This window comes from Lissotriton vulgaris, chromosome 1_1 (genome assembly GCF_964263255.1).
Source record: "Lissotriton vulgaris chromosome 1_1, aLisVul1.2, whole genome shotgun sequence".
NCBI lineage: Eukaryota > Metazoa > Chordata > Amphibia > Caudata > Salamandridae > Lissotriton > Lissotriton vulgaris.
The window spans coordinates 621772674-621796945 of record NC_141685.1 but is presented as its reverse complement, the minus strand read 5'-3'; the positions used below and the strand labels follow the sequence as shown (position 1 = coordinate 621796945).

The 24272-nt window shown below is 44.7% G+C and overlaps 1 non-coding gene and 2 pseudogenes across 1 annotated transcript; all 3 read right to left on the bottom strand.

The window, feature by feature from the left end:
• Positions 1–362: 362 nt before the first annotated feature.
• Positions 363–2561, bottom strand: LOC147747579 (28S ribosomal RNA; annotated as a pseudogene).
• A 1173-nt stretch (positions 2562–3734) lies between these two features.
• Positions 3735–3888, bottom strand: LOC147747578 (5.8S ribosomal RNA). Its single transcript, XR_015300149.1, has one exon. It is a non-coding gene; the product is annotated as a 5.8S ribosomal RNA (ribosomal RNA).
• A 951-nt stretch (positions 3889–4839) lies between these two features.
• LOC147747577 (18S ribosomal RNA) lies at positions 4840–6631 on the bottom strand (annotated as a pseudogene).
• Positions 6632–24272: the final 17641 nt, after the last annotated feature.

Here is a 24272-nt window from a genome sequence, read left to right as displayed (position 1 = left end):
CCCTTGCACTCTGATGATGGCAAGGGTGGCCAGGTGCTCCGAGGCTGCTGCTCTGCAGGGTCCTTCCGCAGGGTTGCTCGCCTCCCTTCTTGACTTGTGTGGGAACAGTGGGAAGGGGTGGCTCCGCCAGCCCAGGCCATCTGGTCACCCTGCTGACCCACAAGGACTGGTGGCCCCGTTTCTGCACCCCGGTAGGGCAGGGACCGGAGGCAGTGGTCCCCATGCCAGAGGGCACATGAAGGAGGCAGCCTCCGACAGGCCCACATTACCCCCTCCGTGTCCCTCCTGCCATCCCAGCAGAAGAGGGACCCACCCCTGGGTGTGGTGGAGGAGAGCGTTCTCGTGCACCCACGCATGGAAAGGCAAAAGCTTGGCTCAGAGGATGACTTTCAATAGATCGCAGCGAGGTAGCTGCACTGCAACTTACAAAACCCTGACCCCAAATAAGGTCATCTACGAATGATTTAGCACTGGGTGCCCCACGAACATGCAGTGCACTAAGGGCGATGCTGGCAGCCTCCTTCGGTCTGCGCTCCAGTCCCTAAGCAATCTATGTTCCGAACCCCTGAAAGAGGCCGGGTATCCCAGGCCAACCGAGGCCCCTCGGCACACGGTATCATTACCGTTTAGAGGGGATTCTGATTTAGAGGTGTTCAGTCATAATCCCACAGATGAAAGCTTCACCTCACTGGCTCCCGGGGAGAGGGCATGGGAAGAAGCGACCACCACAGCTTGGGCGATCCACAGGAAGGGCCTGGCTTGTGTCCAGAGTCACCGCCACCCCAGAGGGAGGTACCTCGTCCAGCCACGGCATGCGCCAAGCCCAGCTTCATGCCCCAGTCTGACCGACCCAGCCCTTAGAGCCAATCCTTCTCCCAAAGTTATGGATCTGACTTGCCAACTTCCCTTACCTACATTGTTCCAACATCCCTTCCGAACGGCGTTCGCCCATCTCTTAGGACTGACTGACCCATGTTCAACAGCTGTTCACATGGAACCCTTCTCCACTTCGGCCTTCAAAGTTCTTGTTTGAAAATTTGCTACTATCACAAAGATCTGCACCTGCGGCAGTTCCACCCAGGCCCTCGCCCCAGGCTTCTGTGCGCACTGCAGCAGCCCTCCTACTCATCGTGTTACTCAGTGCCGGTGACGGCCGGGTATGGGCCTGACGTTCCAGAGCCATCCATTTTCAGGGCTAGTTGATTCGGCAGGTGAGTTGTTACAAACTCTTTAACGGATTCCGACTTCCATGGTCACCGTCCTGCTGTCCATATCAACTAACACATTTTCTGGGGTCTGATGAGCGTCGGCATCGGGAGCCTTAACCTAGCATTTATTTCATCCTGCAGCACCATTCTGCTTACCAAAAGTGGCCCATTAGATACTCGCATTCCGTGCCCGGCACCACGCCAGCAAGCCAGGCTTCTTACCCATCTAAAGTTTTAGGATTGGTTGAGATCATTTCGGACACAAGACTTCTAATCATTCGTTTTACCAGATAAAACTGGGGGCTCCGAGTGCCACTATCCTAAGGGAAACTTCAGAGGGAAACAGCTACTAGATGGTTGGATTAGTCTTTTGCCCCTATACCCAGGTCTGACGACTAATTTGCACGTCAGGACTGCTATGGACCTCCACAAGATTTTCCTCTGTCTTTGCCCACGTGTTAGACTCCTTGGTCCGTGTTTCAAGACAGGTTGGTTGGGTAACTCACATCGTCGCAGACCATTGGCACCTGGTGTGGACCTCCCCGCCAGGCGGCGAGACACGGTCGAGGTGCACTGAGCGCAGTCCGTCCCAGTCGACAGTCATGCCTGAAGGGCGACTTGGAGAAGGTGCCTGAGGGAGGGCCCGGAGGCAGTAAAATCTCCCTCAGCCCCGTGGACATGGTGAAGCTGCTGCCAGGGGGGCTGTAACATCCTCAGCCGGAGCAGAGGGCCACCTGCCATCACAAAGACTTCCCAGCCAATCCAGAGCTGGTCACTGCACACCTCCGCAGAGGAAATGTGCCCTGCGGGGGCAGGTAGAGCCCGGGTGCCAGTCCCACGGAAGGGATCCGGAACTCCTGGGTCATCGACATTCGTGTCGTATTATGGAATCCTCCAGGCAGACCGCAAAGACCCCACCCGTTTACCTCTTGATGGTTTCACGCCCTCTTCAACTCTCTCTTCAAAGTTCTTTTCAACTTTCCCTTACGGTACTTGTTGGCTATCGGCCTTGTGCCCGCATTTACCCTTAGATGAAGTTTACCACCTGCTTTGGGCTGCATTCCCAAACAACCGGACTCCGAGAAGACCCGATCACAGCCTGCCAGGGGCTGCTACCGGCCTAAAACCATCCAGGGGTGTCCCTCGATCAGAAGGACTTGGTCCCCCTGCGCGATACTGGGGAGTTGGTCTTCTGTATGCCACATTTCCTGCGCCTCCTGCCGCAGGGTGGGGATTCGACTCTGGGCTCTTCCCTCTTCACTCGCTGTTACTGGGGGAATCCTTTTTAGTTTTTTTTTCTCTGCTTAGTAATATGCTTAAATTCAGCAGGTCGCCAGGTCTGATCTGAGGTCGTAGTCGGAAAAAACAGCAAAGCGTCAGGGGGATCCGCCCTCTTTCCCTGGATCAGATCTGGAGGGGGTTCACCCTCCCTGGAAAGCTGGCTGCAGAGATGACCATTAACTATAATGGGGTGGCCCAGTGACCCTCAGAACCTAGGTTCCAAGATTAAACAAACACAATGGTTCTGTTGGGAGGAAAAAGCAATCTCTTTGTACACCTAAACTATAGGTAGAACTAAAAATGTATATCACAAACTTACTTTTAGAAATACATATTCACCCTGGGACAGAACTCCTTGTTAAGGGAGAAAGGAGGAAGGAAAAGAAGAACACACACCGTTTTGAAATTAATTCAAAGTATTCTTATTTTTAGAAATTCTGACATAAATATAAGTAAAATTGATACAGGGTTGTCCAAAACAGAATTGACAGAAACATACAAATACCAGATACGTGCTTAATTGAATGATGGTGACAAGTGATGTTGACTGTGTGTCAAAGCAAAAAATACATAAATACAAATAAGAAACAGTCCAAACATTTTTTACATCAATTTGTTTCAACAAATACATATATTTTCTCCTATTGTCGTTGAAACTTAGTATGGACTGATTGTTAACACAACGTCGACGTTGCGACCCTATTGAATAGTGCTGGCTTTGTCGCAACCGTAGCGGGTCTTCATCAGGACTAAAAAGGGCAGGTGGACAACCTGGTGATTTGGATCTTGCTGCGTTTGATTCTATGCAGTCAGAAGGGTGTGGATGTGTAAGCCGACACCATCAAAGGCCCGCGGTTCAATCACGATATCTTACTCAGTAAATACGTGAAATTTCTTCACCAGCCGGTAGTGAAATTAGGGATGATCGTAAAGTGCTACTTGAGCGATCACTTCGGATACAGTTTAGAGGGATGTCTCACTCCTTCGTGGTCAGGCAATCCATGCGTGAGATGGGCACCCGAGGCACACGTGCATGGGCAGCCAGTGGGATACCACAGACAGCCACAAGTAGTCCTCAGCCAGGTGTAGGCACACCGCAGTGTAACTCTGCAACAGGACACAGTGAGGGACACTGACATGGGCGATCGGGGATGTTACCATGTGGGGGGTAAAACGGAAGCAGAGCTAACCCTGTGACGGCCCCAGCCATGTCCGAGGGAAGCCCCGGGGTGAATGACAATTGAGTGACCCTCAGACAGGCATAACCCCAGGAAGAACCCGGGGCCACGAGGTACGTTCGAAGTGCCGATGATCAATGTGTCCTGCAATTCACACTAATTCTCACAGCTAGCTGCATTCTTCATCGACACACGTACCAAGTGATTCACCGCCAAGAGTCACAGGCAACATTTCGAAAACATTCACCCACCTGCAGGTGGAGGAGAGGCAGGAGGAAGGAGATAACCATGCATCCACCAACCGCACGGTGAGATGGCCCAGGCTCCCCATTTAAGTCTTCCCCTCTGGGAGTCAGAATGCACTGTTGGAAGAAAAAAAGCATTACCAACGCTCAGCTTGGGAGTACCCCCACCCACCCACAAACTAGGGGGGCTCCTGGTGTGAGGCAACGAGCGAGTCTTTAAACCCTTTGGCCTGGCCGGACGGGACTGGGTCAAACTGTGTACTTGGCAATGAGGGAGGGTCACCCTACCTGCACGTCAGCCGTCTATTGCCAGGCAGCCCTGAACCATGCAGGAAGGATGGTGAGTAGTCCACCCCACCCTTGCCTCGGTCAGAGTTGCTGGAAGGGAAGATCCAGGTCACTCCACATCCTGTACGCCTCACACTGAGAGCAGCCAGGGGTCCCCTTGCAGGCCCTCAGCTCCTTCTCTTCCAGATCATCCCACAGCCCGAGAAGGGCTGCTCCTTAGTTTCCCATAGCCCGGTCAGGCCAGGACTGGGCCTCAGAAGAGCAAGCAGGCAGCAGGGCCTTTCAGGGGGGGTGGTCCCAATCCCGGGAGACCCTTCCATTCAGTTTCCCCCACCGCGGAGTGGTGCTGGGTGAGCGTGGGTTCTGACTCGGAAGGGGCCACCGCTGTGCCTCTGCCATTGAGAGGGAAGGGACCTGGGGGCTGCAAAAGGTCCCCTTTCCTTCATGCGTCAGTTGGTCGGTCCTCTTCCGGAGGAGGAAGACCCGCCGAGGCCCAGTCCTAACCAAAGCCCCCCATGTGGCCACGGACTGCTATGCCCACCGGGGCATGCAAGGGCAGGGCTGGGCCCTGTATCTAAGGTGTACTTGCAGGAGGTGGCTGAGGGCTGGCTCCGTCAGTTGCTCGGGCTGCTCCACCGTTAATATTCCTTCCGCAGGTTCACCTACGGAAACCTTGTTACAACTTTTACTTCCTCTAGATAGTCAAGTCTGATCTTCTACTGGGCGCTCTGCTTGGGCCATTGCAGACCCCAGCAGGGCTGATCCGAGGACCTCACTAAACCATCAAATCAGTAGTAGCGACAGGAAGTGTGTACAAAGGGCAAGGACTTAATCAACGCTAGATTATGACCCACACTTACTGGGAATTCCTCGTTCATTGGAAATAATTGCAATCTCCAATCCCTATCACAAACAGGGTTCAGCAGGTTATCCGCACCTGTCGGCGAAGGGTAGACACACGCTGATCCGTTCAGTGTAGCGCACGTGCAGCCCCGAACAACTAAGGCCATCACAGATCTGTTATTGCTTCATCTCGTGTGGCTGAATGCCACTTATGCCTCTAAGAAGTTGGACCCGACCGCTGGGGGATGAGTAAATAGTTAGCATGCAGGTGTCTTGTTCATTATTGGAATTAACCAGACAAATCGCTCCACCATCTAAGAAAGACCAGGCACCACCTCCCACAGGATCGAGAAAGCGCTATCAATCATTTAATCCTTTCAGTGTCAGGGCCGGTGACGTTTCCTATGTTGAATCAAATTAAGCCACAGGCTCCAGTCCTGGTGGTGCCCTTCAGTCAATTCCTTTAAGTTTCAGCTGTGCAACCATACTCTCCCTAGAACCCAAAAACTTTGGTTTCCCGGAAGCTGCTTGGCGGGTCATGGGAATAATGCCACCGGATCGCTAGTAGGAATTGTTTATGTTCGGAACTACGACCATATCTGATCGTCTTCAAAACTCCGACTTTCATTCTTGATTAATGACAACATTCTTGGAAAATGCTTTCACTTTGGTTTGTCATGCACCGGTCCAAGAAATTCACCTCTAGCAGCACAATACGAATGCACCCAGCTGTCCCTCTTAATCATTGCCACTGTTCCGAAAACCAACAAAATAGAACCAGAGTCCTATTCCATTATTCCTTGCGGAAGTATTCAGGTCACTGGCCTGCTATGAACACTCTCAGTTTTTCAAAGTAAATGCATGGGACCCCAGTACACTCAGTCAAGAGCATCAAGGGGGAGCCAAGAGGCAGGGGCTGGGACAGGCGGTGGCTCGCCTTGCGGCAGACTGCCAGCTCAATCCCAACATTCAACTACGAGCTTTTTAACTGCAGCAACCTTAAAATACGCTATTGGAGCTGGAATTACTGCAGCTGCTGGCACCATACTTGCCCTCCAATGGATCCTCTTTAAAGGATTTAAAGTGTACTCATTCCAATTACACAGCCTAGAAAGAGTCCTTTATTGTAATTTTTCGTCACTACCTCCTCAAGTGGGGAGTGGGTAATTTGCACGCATGCTGCCTTCCTTTGATGTAGTAGCCGTTTCGCAGGCTCCTTTTCTGGAATCGAACCCTGATTCCCCGTTACCCGTCGTCACCATGGTAGGATCGAAAGTTGATAGGGCAGACATCCGAATGTATCGTCCCCATCACGGCACGTGCGATCGGCCCAAGGTTATCTAGAGTCACCAAAGCGGCTGGGCGAGTCTGGATTGGTCTTAGTCTGATAAATGCACTCATCCCGGGAGGTCAGCGCTCGTTGGCATGTATTAGCTCTAGAATTACCACAGTTATCCAAGTAACAGATGGAGTGATCAGAGGAACCATAACTGATTTAATGAACCATTCGACGTTTCACTGTACCGGACGTCAGTGCATGGCTTAATCTTTGAGGCAAGTATATGCTTTGGGCAGGATCAACCAGGTAGCCGGACCTGCTGACAGGATGGGTTCGGGAGCAGCGTGCTTGTCTCCCTGACCAGCAACCTTCGTACAATCCTCCCTCTTGGGGTCCTGCTAGGGGAAGTAGCCCAACCGCCTGGGTGGGAAGGCTCACTGGAGAGGTGGAGAGGTGTGGTCGCATGGGCACCGGCAGGCCCAGCCGTCTCCCCCATTGCTGCGGAAATGCGCTGGGTAGAGATAAATGACGGCGTGGCACGCATGGCTTACGGACCGGCCAGGTGGCAGCATCCGAGGTCCTTGCGCCACCCGACCCCTTCCGCTCGGGTCGGACCACTGGGGAGCAAGAGCTGCCGGCCTTCACTCTGCTGGGTTGGGTGAAGGGCCTCCCGCCAGGCATTAGGGCCTCAAATTAGATGGTCCATGCGGGGTGGAAGCTCTTTGCTTGAAACAACAGCCGAGGCTTGCCCAGCAGTCCATACCTAATGGCCCGAGAGGGCCCAATCAATCGGAGTATGGCCGGGAACACCCCTGGCTGGCCGCCGTGCTGGGCACCCTGCCATCCAGCAGGCCCAAGGACAGAGCCTGGGGGGTGAATACCACCCTCCCAAGGGCCCTTTGGGGCCCCGGCTTCAGCTCCTGGACCCAGCCAAGAAGGGCGAGGCCCGAGCACGACGGAACCCTGTCTCAGGCCTTTGGCATAGCTGCAGGCCAGGGGATGTAGCCCAGGGCTGGAGCACCTTGCCCGGGCCCAGTGGGGCCCCTAGACCCAGCCAGGGCCACTGAGCCCCGAGGCGCAGGGGAAGCATCTCTAGGCCGACGGAACCCCATCCCGGGCACCCTGCCCCGCAACAGGCCCAAAGACCTCAGGGGCCTTGGACGGAGCTCCTGAACCCAGCCACGGTTGACCATGACCAAGCCATAATTGGCAAAACGCATCGGTAGAAGGCTTTCTAAAATACATTAAAAACACATCTAGCATCTTGGAGTGTCCTGCGCTGTCTTTTCTAGAAATAGAAAGTACGCTGTTTGTTATTACGTGGGTAGCCGTACACGCGCAGGACCGCTGCATGGCTGAAGCCCCACACAACCGGACAACTGTGTTGGATATGTGTGTATATGACCCACTCCCTGTTGTTTAACACCTACTAAGGTAATGCTAATCAGCAAAAACTAAATGACATCGTTGGAAGGGACTTGGTGAGGATGACCTCCTTCACCAATCGTTCTGAGGACGTGAGCTTTGGAATGGAAAGTGAGAACACTTGGCATCATGCTGCAATTACAATATCAGTGACAGTGTTCCTTTTGGTTTTATCAAATCAAATGCAAGGGAAACTTGCAGGGAACAATTTATTAACTTTGCCAAAACAAGGAGAACTGTTGCAAATAAACCAGCACTTACTTACATTCCCAGGTGCATTGTGGGATTTGTATGCTTCTTCAGTCACATGATTTAAGACACCTTTAAAATACAGGCATGTAAGCACTTTGTGTTTTGCTTCCCTTCCGTGATCCAGGCAGACGCCAAAACATGTTGGATTTAAGGAAGCATGGATTCTGCACATTCCGGGAATAAAGAAATTGTCCCTAGAAATGTGCCTCTGTGTGTTTGCTCATGTGGTGATGAAGTAACGGGCTTCGCCGTGCCCGTCTTGAAAAGAGGTCGCCCTGAATGGTCAGAGACTCCTCGCTCGAAGGTTTGTTTTGTGTATACATACATACATATATATATATATATATATATATATTACCTACTGGCGGTCGCCAGTAGGTAGTTATAGTTAGGATAATTTTCAATGTTAAATCTCAACATTCTATTTTGAATAACTTTGGCGCCGGTTGACGAATCTGCCTGAAATTTTCAGGAAAATGGTCTCATGGCGGTCCGGTCCTTCCCTGAAAGTTTGGGGGGGATTCGTCAAGCGGGGGCCGAGATAAAAGGGGGGTCCCAAAACGCGTTTTCCCCATGTTAATTTCCATAGGGCGGTCGATTTCACTTTTAGCTCGAACGGCTGAATGGATTTCCACCAAACTTGGCAAAATTGTAGGGACTGGTAGCCCGATGTGCCTTTGCTATGTCTCAAGATATGTGCTCCAGTGGATTTTGAGTAATTTAGGTTCAAAAAAATATATATATCTATAGCCGCGCTCCGGTGCGCGCACCGGAGAGCGCTCGAGGCGCGACACGCGACTTGCGCGCAGGAAGCTGATTGGATCTCAGTTGTCTGTAAACATTCTAAACAGTCTGGAGCGGCCGCCATCTTGTGTCTCGGTAAAATCGAGACACAAGAGGTGGCTAAAAGAAAGGGGGAAATGACAATAAGGGGGAAGAGTACACCCCCTCTGACCCCCTAGTTTTGATGTGGGGGCCATTAAAGGGCCCCGCGGGGCCTCAAAAAAAAATTATTTTTTTTCGATTTCCGCGGGGGGCGCACCCGGTACGCGTACCGGGGAGCTTACTGAGGAGCGTACTAAGGAGAAAAAAAATGACAGATTTTTTTCACAAAAAAATGCATTTTTTTATAAATTAGAGGTAGTTCTGAAAAGAACTTTTTTTTTTCTTCTTTTTGTTGTTTTATATTTTTTTGTGTTTTTTGAACTTTTTGAACTTTTTTTGGCTTTTTAAAACAATTTTATAATTTTTTTGGATTTTTGTCAAGGGAAAAACAAAAAACAGGAATTCAAAAACGGCTCAACAGGAGCAAAAAAATGTGAAAATTTAGGGACTGTCAGGGCAGCGGTGTTGCTGTTTCTTTAGGGCAATAAGTTCAACACTCTGCTCCCCATAGCAGAGCAGTTCGTTACACTCCGTGCACAGAAATTTGATGCCTGCAAACTCTGGCTGTATGTTAGGGACCATTCTTCTACGGGATGGTCCCGAAGGTGTTGCTCCACCAGTGGAGGTGCTGCCGCCATCTGTGGGTAATTTCCGTGCCAGGTCTCTGACACTCTCCCTCGCAAAGTTGTTTGGGTGTCTTCTTTTGACATGCCTGATTAAATTGGCATTACCAAAACTATATTTTTTCAGAGGATTGCCTCTGGATAAAGTACTCCCACATATTTTGCAGGTTACTTTTGGAGCGTTGACTTTTTTTTCACCTTCAGGGATGTTATAAAATTTCCAGATGAAATGGATTTTTTTCTTCTCCGTAGGAGGGTCCTCATCTACAAATGCATCTGAATCACTGCTGGATGACTCTCTTGCAGCCATTGCTGTAGATCAGGAAAGTAGGAGATGAAGATAGTACACAGAACAGCTCTTGCTCTCTCCAAGTACAAAGCAATAGTGAAGGAAATGGGTGGGGATTTCATTCTTTGTAAAAAAAACTGTTAGCAACCAATGAAAAGTGTTATTTTAGGGTCACATGACCCGACGCGCTTACGCTGCGCGCTTCGGAGCACTTCCGGTGCGTTTACGCGGCGCGAGCGGAGGCGCTTCCGGGGCGCAAACGTGGCGCGATCGTAGGCGCTTCCGGGTGCGTTTACGCGGCGCGATTTGAGGCGCTTCCGGGGCGCACATATGACGCGACCGTAGGCGCTTCTGCGTGCGTTTACGAGGCGCGAGCGTAGGCGCTTCCGAGGGCACTTACGTTGCGCGCCGAAGTGATGTCATCAAACTTTTACAGAAATGCATAATCATTTTCCTTATTAAAAAAAACTGATTTTATTTGTATAGTACGAAAAGTTTTGCATTATTATTAACTTTTCATTCATATTTTTTTTCACGAACGACAATAGCGCTCCGGGTGCGCTTTCTGCTAAGCTCACCGGAAAGCTTACGGGAGCGCTTAGCTGAAAGCTTCTCGGAGCGCGCACCAAGAGCGCAAAAAAAAAAAAATATATAAAAAAAAGAATACTTACAAAAAAACAGCAAATTGTAAAAAAAAAAAGGATACAAACTCGATATAGAAAGGAATTAGCATTTAAAAAACCTATGAAATTCACTGAAAAAACCATAGGTTTCACACCAGTTATAGTTAGGAATTAGCATTTAAAAAACCTATTAAATTCACTGAAAAAACCATAGGTTTGACCCCAGTTATAGTTAGCTGGAAATTTTACTGATATAAAACCATTGAAATTCACACGTTATAGTTAGTCGGACTCACTATAACTTGCGCGTGCAATGCACTGCTGATGACATCACATATTACATCACTCATGACATGGTCAGTGACATCACTCATGACATCACTGATGACACCATCCAGTGAATATGTGCCTTTCTGAAAAAGTAAATATTAGTGAGTAATGTTTAAATATTTAAATATATATATTAGTGTTTTACTTTGTGTATAAGTGGCTACATGTGTTGGTAAGTAGCTACATGCGTATGTATATGGGTTATTAGATGTTTCTCTTAGTATCAGTATGAGTGTCTATATGGTTTGGTGGGGGTATTACTTAGCACATAGATGCATGAGTGACTGACTCTCTGTTTCTATGTGTTTTGAAGACAGCATATGTACAGGACTGTATGGGTGGATGAGTGTCTATATGTGTTTGTTAGTGAGTGAATGACTGTCTCACTAGTGTCTTTATCAGTAACTACATATGTTTTAATCTAGTATATATGAATATTGATGTATATAAGTGAGTATATGTGAGAGTAAGAGATTGTAAGAGTTCCTGTTTAAATAAGTATGTGTTTCTATAAGTGATTGTTTAAGAGAATAAATATGTGTAATTTTAAATAGAAGTAAGGTGGAAGTGTGTGTATAACTCTATATTCAAATAAATGGATGTCCAATAGTTTATTTGCACGTGTGAATATGTGTGTGAGTAACTTTTGGATGAATGTCGGTGTGTAACAGGATGTATAGGTGTATCACTTCATATGATGAGTGAGTATATGTATGAGTGACTATATAAAACTATTGGTGAATGAGTGGATGTGTATATAGATAGTGGAATTACTGAATTGCTTGTTGTAACTGATATAGGTATCTCCATTTTTTTAAAAATTTCAGTTTCTATTTTTGAATATGTGTCTCAAGGGTTACATTATAGTGAAAGGAGGTCTGTCACTATGTCACAAGGATGGTGTCATGAGTGATGTCACTGACCATGTCATGAGTGATGTAATATGTGATGTCATCAGCAGTGCATTGCACGCGCAAGTTATAGTGAGTCCGACTAACTATAACGTGTGAATTTCAATGGTTTTATATCAGTAAAATTTCCAGCTAACTATAACTGGGGTCAAACCTATGGTTTTTTCAGTGAATTTAATAGGTTTTTTAAATGCTAATTCCTAACTATAACTGGTGTGAAACCTATGGTTTTTTCAGTGAATATATATATATATATATATATATACATACATACATACATACATACATACATACATACATACATACATATATATATATATATATATATATATATATATATATATATATATATATATATATATATATATATATATATATATATATATATATATATATATATATATTCACTGAAAAAACCATAGGTTTCAGGCCTTATATAGTTAGGAATGAGCATTTAAAAAACCTTTGAAATTCACTGAAAAAACCATAGGTTTCAGGCCTTATATAGTTTGGAATAAGCATTTAAAAAACCTTTAAAATTCACTCAAAAAACTATAAGTTTAGGGGTGTTATAGTTAGCTGGACATTTCACTCATACAAAACCATTGAAATTGCTCCTATATAGTTAGTTGTACTAACTATATTTCGCGCGCCCGCAATCCACTGCTGATGATGTCACATATTACATCATCATGACATGGCCAGTGACATCACTGATGACATCTCAAATGACATCACTGATGACATCATCCAGTGAATGTGGTTTGCTTCGTTATTTAATTATGCATTATATATATAGCAATTTGCATTAATGAATGAGTGGATATATAAAAATAAATATTTGGATGGGGGATTTAGTAGCAGTGTAATTGACTGTTTAATTGACCAATTTATAGTGTCTCACTAAATATAGTGGATAGTGACTAAACTGTGTGAATATCTGTATCACTTTGTCAGTTGTTGTGTAAACTGGTTCTCCAGTTGGTTACTAGCTATATGCAAGTCTATATTAGTTATTGATTAGTTAACTGAGTATTTGTATGGGAGAGTGAATGTGTGTGTGGTTCGGTGGGGGGAGTGTGACTGCCCAAAGATGTGTGAATAGTTGATTCACTAGATATTTGAAGTTAAAACTACATGTCCTAACAGTTGTTTGGGTGAGTGAATATCTTTATGGGTGTGGTGATGAGCAAATATATTTCTCAATGGTACATGTCCAACAAACTAGAACAATAAAAAGCAGTGTATGTGTCAGTTGTTGTATATAAATCAGTATACATAAGACTCAATGATTGTGTGAGTGACTGTATGGATAACTGTATACTTGTAATCATGATTTTATAATTCACTAAGTATGACTTATTATCTAAATGAATAGATGAAGTTGTGTTTGTATGAGTGTGTAGCTAAGTAAATATATAAGTATGATGCATTGTTTGCATAAGTGAGTAGGATGACTTCATATGTGAATAGGATGTGTGCTGGTGTGTAATGTCGATATAGGTGTAGAAGTATTTTTCATAGGGTTCTATTGTTCATTGACAGCATTTATGAGTGAATCTACAGGTAAGTGATTAGATGTGTGTATACATCTATGAATCACTGAGTGGGTTTTTAGATACTTGTATTGCTGTGACAATGGATTCAAATATGATACTCTGTATTTTACAAAGAGTGATGAAAGATTTTTACTAGTGTATGAAAAGGTGTATGTGATTGTCACGTGGATGATGTCATCAGTGATGTCATCAGTGATGTCACTGACCATGTCATGAATGATGTAATATGTGACATCATCAGCAGTGGATTGCGGGTGCACGAAATATAGTTAGTACAACTAACTATATAGGAGCAATTTCAATGGTTTTGTATGAGTGAAATGTCCAGCTAACTATAACACCCCTAAAACTTATAGTTTGAGTGAATTTTAAAGGTTTATTAAATGCTAATTCCTAACTATATAAGGCCTGAAACCTATGTTTTTTTCAGTGAATTTCAAAGGTTTTTTAAATGCTAATTCATAACTATATACGGCCTGAAACCTATGGTTTTTTCAGTGAATTTGCAGTGCTTTTTAAATGCTAATTCCTAACTATATAAGGCCTGAAACCTGTGTTTTTTTCAGTGAATTCCAAAGGTTTTTTTAATGCTAATTCCTAACTATATAAGACTTGAAAGCCCACCAGGAATCTCCAGTATGCGCCAGCGGACTGCATTGCAGAGAGGTGTAATGAAGCCACGCCCCTTTTTACACCTCTCTGCAATGCAGCCCCCGGGCGTGTTTGCAGAGGGGGAACTAATTCCCCTTGCATACTGGGGGTCCCTGTGGGCCCACTAGCCCACTGTGAACCTGCAGTATGCGCCACGGGGCTGCATTGCAGAGAGGTGTAATGAGGCCACACCCTTTTTTACACCTCTCTGCAATGCAGCCCCCGTGCATGTTTGAAGAGGGGGAACTAATTCCCATGCATACTGGGGCCCCTGGGGGCCAACTAGCCCACCTGGAACCTCCAGTATGCGCCAGGAGGCTGCATTGCACAGAGGTGTAATGTGGTTATGCCCCTTGTTACACCTCTCTGCAACGAAGCCCCCTGGTGCATTTGCAGAGGGGGAACTAATTCCCCTTGCATACTGGGGGTCCCTGGGGGCCAACTAGCCCACTGTGAACCTGCAGGATGTGCCAGGGGGCTGTATTGCAGAGATGTGTAATGAGGCCACCCCCTTTTTTAAACCTCTCTGCAACGCAGCCCCCGTGCATGATTGAAGAGGGGGAACTAATTCCCCTTGCATACTGGGGGCCCCTGGGGGCCAACTAGCCCACCTGGAACCTCCAGTATGCGCCAGGGGGCTGCATTGCACAGAGGTGTAATGATGCTATGCCCCTTGTTACACCTCTCTGCAACGAAGCCCCCTGGCGCGTTTGCAGAGGGGGAACTAATTCCCCTTGCATACTGGGGGTCCCTGAGGGCCAACTAGCCCACTGTGAACCTGCAGTTTGCGCCAGGGAGCTGCATTGCAGAGAGGTGTAATGAGGCCACACCCTTTTTTAAACCTCTCTGCAACGCAGCCCCCGTGCATGTTTGAAGAGGGGGAACTAATTCCCCTTGCATACTGGGGGCCCCTGGGGCCCAACTAGCCCACCTGGAACCTCCAGTATGCGCCAGGGGGCTGCATTGCTCAGATGTGTAATGAGGCTATGCCCCTTGTTACACCTCTCTGCAACTAAGCCCCCTGGCGCATTTGCAGAGGGGGAACTAATTTCCCTAGCATACTGGGGGTCCCTGGGGGCCAACTAGCCCATCAGGATCCTCCAGTATGCGCCAGGGTGCTGCATTGCAGAGAGGTGTAATGAGGCCACGCCCTTTTTTACACGTCTCTGCAACGCAGCCCCCGTGCATGTTTGAAGAGGGGGAACTAATTCGCCTTGCATACTGGGGGTCCCTGGGGGCCAACTAGCCCACCTGGAACCTCCAGTATGCGCCAGGGGGCTGCATTGCACAGAGGTGTAGTGAGGCTATGCCCCTTTTTACACCTCTCTGCAATGCAGCCCACTGGCGCGTTTGCAGAGGGTAACTAATTCCCCTTGCATACTGGGGGTCCCTGGGGGCCAACTAGCCCACCAGGAGCCTCCAGTATGCACCAGGGCGCTGTGTTGCTTTGCCCCGGAGGGCGCCGGTCCCTGGGGCAGTGTGGGGGGGATTGGGCACCCCCCACACTTCTTTATCACTATGCCCCCGCGATTTGGTCTCCTTGGGGGGTCATTTTTAAACAAACATACCGGGTTTTTTTAAAAAAAAATGTTTGGCCTTGGGGGTCCTTGTGGGACCACCTTAGCAGGCCTAGGGGGTCAGGGTGTTTCTACCCTGCCCCCTTTTTGTGTTCTACAAATGTGTTTTTCTGCTTTCTTTTGCTTCAGTCTAATGAGCACAAGATGGCTGCAAACACAGTGTTGACAGCCAATAAGCATGCAGCTTTCTCGGAAAGGTACGCGCACCGTACGCGTACGTATGCGGACCCGTGCGCGCATGGTACACGCACCCCGCGATTTTTCAAAACATTTTATTATTTTTTGTTGCCTTGGGGGGTCCTAGTGGGACCTCCTGAGCAAGCCTAGGGGGTCAGGGAGCTTCTACCCTGCCCCCTTTTTGAGTTCTACACGTTTGTTTTTCTGCTTTCTTGTGCCTCAGTCTACCGAGGCACAAGATGGCTGCGAACAATTTCTGTTTTGGAGTGTTGACAGACATTGGCAGCCAATCAGCATGCAGCTCGCACACGCGAAGGTCCATGCACATCCGCGCACGTATATATAAATATATATATATATTATAGTTAGCTGGACCTTTTACTCATACAAAACCATTGAACTTCCCCCTTTATAGTTAGTTGTACTCACTATAACTTGCACGCCCGCAAACCGCTGATGATGTCACATCTTACATCATTCATGGCATGGTCAGTGACATCACTGATGACATCACTGATGACATCTCAAATGACATCACTGATGACATCATCCAGTGAATGTGGTTTGCTTTGCTATTTAAATATGTATTATAAATACACTACTTTGCATTGAAGAATGAGTGGATATATAAATATAAATGTGTGGATGGTGGATTTAGTAACAGTGTCATTGATTGTTTCCTTGACTAATTTGTAGAGTCTCACTATATATAATGTGTAGTTACTAAACTGTGTGAAAGTCTTTATTACTTTGTCTTAATTGCTATGTTAAAGACTATATTTGTTATTGGTTTCTTAACAGAGTATTTGTATGGCTAATTGAATGTTTATGTGGTTTGGTGGGTGAGGGTATACACCTGTTACAACGCATTTTTTACAATGCACTACCACTACAACGCAGGCATTACAACGCATACCATTACAACGCATTGCGCTGGGGGGCGCTCTAGGATAGGGAATAAGTATAATTTACTATCCAACACCTTCCCTAGGGTCCACGGGGACTGGAGTTAGAATAGTAAATTATACTTACCACTATCCAGCACCTCAAAGCGCTATGCGTTGTAACGGTATGCGTTGTAAATACCGCGTTGTAATGGTATGCGGAGTAAAAGTATGCGTTGTAACGTCATACATCCGTGGGGGAGGTGTGATTGCCAAAAAATGTGTGAATAGTTTGTTCAGTAGGTATATGAGGTTAAGACTACATGTTATAATAGTTGTTTCAGTGAGTGTATATGTTTATGGGTGTGGTGGTGATGAAATATTTCTCTCAATGGTACATCTCCATTAAACTTGAAAAAAAGGCAGTGTATGTGATAGTCATATCTATTTAAGTGTGTCTAAGACTTAGTGATTGCATGAGTCACTATATGGATAACTGTATACTTGAAATAGTGATTTTATTACACACTAAGTGTGAGTTAATATCTATATAAATAGATGAAGTGTTGTTTGTATAAGTGTGTAGGTGAGTAAATGTAAGTATAATCAATTGTTTGCATAAGTCAGAAGGATATCTTTATAAGTGAATACAATGTGTGCTGGTGTGTAATGTTGAAATAGGCGTATAAGTATATTTGATAGTGTTCTGTTAACTGCATATACCACTGAATCTGTAGGTAAGAGTTTAGATGTGTGTGTAGTTCTATGAATAACTGAGTGGGTGTTTAGAAATTTCTATTGGTGTGTCAGTGGTTTCAATTATGGTACTTTCTATTTTACAGTGAGTGATGAAAGATTATACTAGTGTGTGATGAGGTGTATTTGATTGTCACATGGATGATGTCATCTGTGATGTCATCAGTGATGTCATTTGAGATGTCATCAGTGATGTCATCAGTGATGTCACTGACCATGTCATGAATGATGCACTTTTTGTGACGTTCCGGTGGCGCAGAAGACTGAGTGATATTTATCAGGCAGGACTAAGCCACTTTTTGTGGCGTAATCCTGCCTGATAAATATCAGTCCCTTTAACGCAGCGTCCTGCGTTAAAGGGGTGTGCAATGGGTGTTGCTGGGGGCGTTCCCAGCAGCATCCATGGACTTGTGTAATTTATAGCATCCAAATGTTTCTCAAGAAAAGTCATAAACCGTGTCCATGGGTCATATCTGCCCAAATGCCGATATTCCGAACGATTGAAAATGACTTTTCTTTGAGGATGCTATAAATTACTCAAGTCTGCCCGAATTGTGTGGGTAAAATTGATACCTAGTCACTTTGAATAAGAATGTACTTATGTCTCGTCTAACATTTGGAAGAAATATCTAGTTATATGACAACAGGATACCGACATAACTTGAAGGAAATAAGAACGCCCTGAAGAAGTTCCGTTGTACAGAATGAAACGCGTCGGCTGGCTGTGGTACATAAACTTAAGGAAAATAAAAGCATTTGAATATACACCAAGATTCAGTGCTTCAATAAGGACTCTAAGTGATATGATTTGATTGGACTTGTTATGCAAGTGGTGCTGTGCCAAACTTTGGAATATTCTCCACTACTCTCTACTACTCACTCTCTACTACTCCCTAATACTCACTCTCTACTACTCATTCTCTACTACTCTACTACTCTCTACTACTCTCTCTCTACTACTCACTCCCTACTACTCACTATCTACTGCTCTCTACTACTCTCTACTCTCTACTACTCACTCTCTACTACTCTCTCTCTACTACTCACTCTTTACTACTCACTCTCTACTACTCACTCTCTGCTTCTCACTCTCTACTACTCTCTACTACTCACTCGCTACTACTCTCTCTCTACTACTCTCTACTACTCACTCTCTACTACTCTCTACTACTCTCTCTACTACTCTCTACTACTCACTCTCTGCTACTCTCTCTCTACTACTCACTCTTTACTACTCACTCTCTACTACTCTCTCTCTACTACTCACTCTTTACTACTCACTCTCTACTACTCACTCTCTACTTCTCACTCTCTACTACTCTCTACTACTCACTCGCTACTACTCTCTACTATCTCTACTACTCACTCTCTACTACTCTCTACTACTCACTCTCTACTACTCTCTCTACTACTCTCTACTACTCACTCTCAACTACTCTCTCTCTACTACTCACTCTTTACTACTCACTCTCTACTACTCACTCTCTACTTCTCACTCTCTACTACTTTCTACTACTCACTCTCTACTACTCTCTCTACTACTCTCTACTATTCACTCTTTATTACTCACTCTCTACTACTCACTCTCTACTTCTCACTCTCTACTACTCTCTACTACTCACTCTCTACTACTCTCTCTCTACTACTCTCTACTACTCACTCTCTACTATTCACTCTACTACTCACTCTCTGCTACTCTCTCTACTGCTCCCTACTACTCTCTACTACTCACTCTCTATTCTCTATTACTCACTCTCTACTCTCTACCTCTCTACCTGTCTCTCTCTCTCTCTACTTCTCTCTCTACTAGTCTCTACCTCTCTACCTCTACCTCTCTACCTCTACACCTCTACCTCTCTACCTCTCTCTACACGCACACATATACACATATATATATATGCATATATGTGCATATACATTTATATATATATGTATGTGTATCCATACTAATAATATAAAGAGAGAGCCCAAACCTTTGAGGCGGGTAATCTCAGGAACCACAGCACCAATCACAACACCCAATACAGCGTTGGAAAGGGCAGTTGCAGCAGAAGGACATAGTCTATGCAGACGCCCACTATATACATTTAAATGGTAAAAGAACTGTGCCTGCAAAGTAGTCCCTTGTGGGCGTGTCTGCGTTGTGCAGTGGGCGTGTGCTGGGGCGTGACAAACACTGGGGGCGTGTGGTACGTTCCCCCCTTCATGCCATGTCTCATATCGCTAATCCCACCCTGCTCCCTTTAAATACCCCTGCACCCCATAATCATTACCCCCTTACTCCTTAAAATACCCCAACACCCTTAAACACTAACCCATCTTAACCCTATAAATATACCCTGTACCCCAAAACCCAAACCTATCCCTAAACCCTAAAAATACCCCTGTATCCCAAAACCCAAACCTAGCCCTGAACCCTATAAATACCCCTTTACCTCAAGACCCAAACCTACCCCTGAACCCTAAAAATACCCCTGTACCCCAAAACCCAAACCTATCCCTAAACCCTAAAAATACTCCTGTATCCCAAAATCCAAACCTAGCCCGAACCCTATAATGCCCCTGTACCTCAAAACCCAAACCTACCCCTGAACCCTAAAAATACCCCTGTACCCCAAAACCCAAACCTAGCCCTGAACCCTAAAAATACCACTGTACCCCAAAACCCAAACCTACCCCTGAACCCTAAAATACCCCTGTACCCCAAAACCCAAACTGAGCCCTGAACCCTTAAAATACCCCTGTACCCCAAAACCCAAACCTACCCCTGAACCGTAAAAGTACCCCTGTACCCCAAAACCCAAACCTAGCCCTGAACCCTAAATATAACCATGTACCCCAAAACCCAAACCTACCCCTGAACCCTACAATACCCCTGTACCCCAAAACCCAAACCTAGCCCTGAACCCTAAAAATACCCCTGTACCCCAAAACCCAAACCTAGCCCTGAACCCTTAAAATACCCCTGTACCCCAAAACCCAAACCTACCCCTGAACCCTAAAAATACCCCTATACCCCAAAACGAAACCTAGCCCTGAACCCTAAAAATACCCCTGTACCCCAAAACCCATACCTATCCCTAAACCCTAAAACTACCCCTGTACCGCATAACCCAAAACTATATCTGACCCCTTAAAATACCCAAACACCCCAAAACATATACCTCAGTACCCCAAAACATATACCCCTATACCCATACTTACCTTATCCAAACATTTTTTTTAAAAACAGGCTTTTACCATTAATGTATTTACAACGAATTTCGTTGTAAATGTATCGTGGTAAAAACATGTAATGCCATGCGTTATAATGGCATTGCGGAGTCATGGTACTTTTGTAATGAAAGTATGGGGAGTGATGGTATGCGGAAATAAAGTTGCGGAATAATGGGTGTTTACCCTCCCCTGGTAAGTACATTGGTGGCACGGCGGCCCACATCTCCAGCAACATACTCATATTTTTTCACCACCCATTTGAAAAATGCACAGGTCTCTCGCATTGATGGCCAGCACCGACATACACTTTTAGACACACCTCCTGCCACAAGTTCTAGAATTGCGAACTTTAGAGCCTGGGAGTTACGTTCGAATCTCGGCATCAGCTCAACATTCTTTGATTCCAGGCAAATCGCTTTGTCTCCCCGTGCCTACCACAAATGAATGTCTTCATCTGTAATGTAAATTGTGCTCATGCCATGGTTTCGAGTTCGCACTATATAATATTGCAAGGAAAAATAAAGTAGGGAAACTCGAGTTCACACACTACTGAACGCGCACTCTTAAGTGCATCAGCAGTGCACTGTGAATCGGAGCGTTTCACAGGCCTGTCACAGATAAGAAATGCTATCAAAACGAAATCCTACAAAACAATATACTACTGGCCGGCAGCAATTCATACCCGGACAACGTCGGGACAGGCTGCTAGTATATATATATATATATATACATACATATATAAACATATATTCTGCATATCTATATAAATACAAATATAAATGCATGCATATATATACATATATGCATACATATGCATGTTATTTACATGAAAGTTTGAAAAACACTAATAAAAGCAAAGCTAAAAAGCAACCTCATTACAAACAGAATGGCTTTAACTTAAACGAGGGCGAGATCTATTGCATTTTCAATGCTTGTTTACTTTGGTTCCATCAAGAAGGCATTCAGATGTGTCACGCATTTGCCATCAATTCTGAATGGTAGCACTCTAGTTGCTCATTAGATCACTGTAGTTAAGCTACTGCTCACCAGGGAAGTCTGCTGCTGGTATTCAAAGTGCATGTTTCAGTCTGCATGTCAGAATTTTTTTAATGAAATAGAAGAGGATTTGAGAAGTCACTCAAAATGTGCCCTAATTTTTCTTTCTGAGGCACTAATCATAATTTCTATGGCAAAAATAACCCCCTTATTTTGTTCCTTTTTAAATTAAATGTTTTCAGACTTACAACTTCATTCCAAACAAGATGGCTTCTGGTGTGCCATACTTTTGTCATAAGTAAGACTGTTAGCGCTCTAGTTGTTCTTTAGAACACTCTGGGACATTCTGTCATTGGGCTATACTTGGGCTACATTTGGGCTCTTTTGTCTCTAGTGGCCATCTTGGGAGACTGCATGTCAGAATTTTTTAATGAAATAGAAGAGGATTTTTTCTTTCTGCAGCACTAATCATACTTTCTATGGCAAAATATACCCCCTCATTGTGTTCCTTTTTAAATTAAATGTTTTAAGAGTTACCATTTTATTCCAATCAAGATGTCTTCAGGTGTGCCATACCTTTGTAATAAGATGGACTGTTAGCGCTCTAGTTGTTCTTTAGAACACTCTAGGAGGCTGCAGTAGAACACAAAGGAATCAACTGACAGTCTCTGTCCTTGTTGGATGTACATGTTTTACTGAGAATGTCAGACTTCATTCTCACATGACTGAGAAAGATAATGTGAATTTACAGAAAATATGCTTTCCGTTTAGCTTATAGATCCCCTTCCAAACCACTGTGGGAAAAGCATGAGATAATAGTTTTCTTTCAAACATGATTCATGATATCCCAGCAGAAGGCTTTTTCACATGGTAAAATCTCCTTAAACACACCGCAATTCCTAAAATGAGTATGGTATCATCAACAAATGGTTTATAATGTAACTAAAGTCCTACAACCTTATATTAACTGCAATGCTTTTTAATGAGGTGCTATCATGTATATTGGCCCCAAGATGGCTGCCAACACTTCTTGGATTAAGTGCTGACAGCCAATCAGATCTCACGGTGATATGTGTTTAGGCTCCGCCCAGATATATCAATTGTTTCCTTTTAATTTTCTCAGGAACTACTGGAGAGATTTACACCATTTAAGCAAAAGCGTGATCTGCGAATCAGACTCTACCATTTTGCCAAATTTCTAGTAATTCCGTTCAGCCATTCGGGCTGTAGCCGTGTCTAATCGTCCTATGGAAAATAACATGGGGAAAACATGTTTTGGGACCCCCCTTTTTTCTCAGCCCCCACTTGACGAATCCCCCCAAAACTTTCAGGGAAGGAGCGGAGAAGAGCGGGCAATCTTCTTTGAGAAATTCGCAAACATTCATCAACCGGCGCCAAAGTTATTCCCAATAGAATGTTGCGGATTTCCTATGGAAACTAGGTCCTAACTATTTATACCTACTGGTGACCGCCAGTAGGTAATATATATATATATATATATATATATATATATATATATATATATATATATATATTCACTGACAAAACCATAGGTTTCACACCAGTTATAGTTAGCAGGAAATTTTACTGACATAAAACCATTGAAATTCCCACGTTATAGTTAGTTGGACTCACTATAACTTGCGCGCCTGCAATGCACTGCTGATGACATCACATATTACATCACTCATGACATGGTCAGTGACATCACTCATGACATCACTGATGACACCATCCAGTGAATGTGTGTCTTTCTGAAAAATAAATTTGTTTTATATATGTATTTGTAAAGGTCGATGGAAGAATAAATGTTTAAATAAGTATGTAAATGGATGATTTTTTAAAAAAAATTGGTTGGTTAACTGGCTTATTAAGTGTATCTTAGTGAATACATATATTAGCGAGTATTGTTTAAATATTTAAATGTTTGTATCAGTGTTTCTCTTTGTGTATAAGTGGCTGCAGGGGTTGGTGACTGACTCACTGTTTGTATGTGTTTTGAAGACAGCATATGTGCAGGACTGTATGGGTGGATGAGTGTGTATATGTGTGTGTTAGTGAGTGAATGACTGTCTCACTAGTGTCTTCATTAGTAACGACATATGTTTTAATCTAGTATATGTGAGTATTGATGTATATAAGTGAGTATAGTATATATAGTCAGTGATTGTAGGAGTTCCTGTTTAAATAAGTATGTGTTTCTATAAGTGATTGTTTAAGAGAGTAAGTATGTGTAAGTTTCCTTAGAAGTAAGGTGGTAGTGTGTGTATAAATGTATATGCAAATAAATGGATGTTCAATAGTTTATTTGCATGTGTGAGTATGTGTGTGAGTAACTTTTGGATGACTGCTGATGTGTAACAGGATGTATAGGTGTATCACTACATATGATGAGTGAGTATATATATGAGTGACTATATAGAACTGTTGGTGAATGAGTGGATGTGTATATAGATGGTGGAATTACTGAATTGGTTGTTGTTACTGGTTTGGGTACCTCCATTTTTTTGAAAATGTTTGTTTCTATTTATGAATATGTGTTTCAAGCGTTACATTACACTGAAATTAGGTCTGTCACTCTGTCACAAGGATGGTGTCATCAGTGATGTCATGAGTGATGTCACTGACCATGTCATGAGTGATGTAATATGTGATGTCATCAGCAGTGCATTGCAGGCGCGCAAGTTATAGTGAGTCCAACTAACTATAACGTGGGAATTTCAATGGTTTTATGTCAGTAAAATTTCCTGCTAACTATAACTGGTGTGAAACCTATGGTTTTGTCAGTGAATTTAA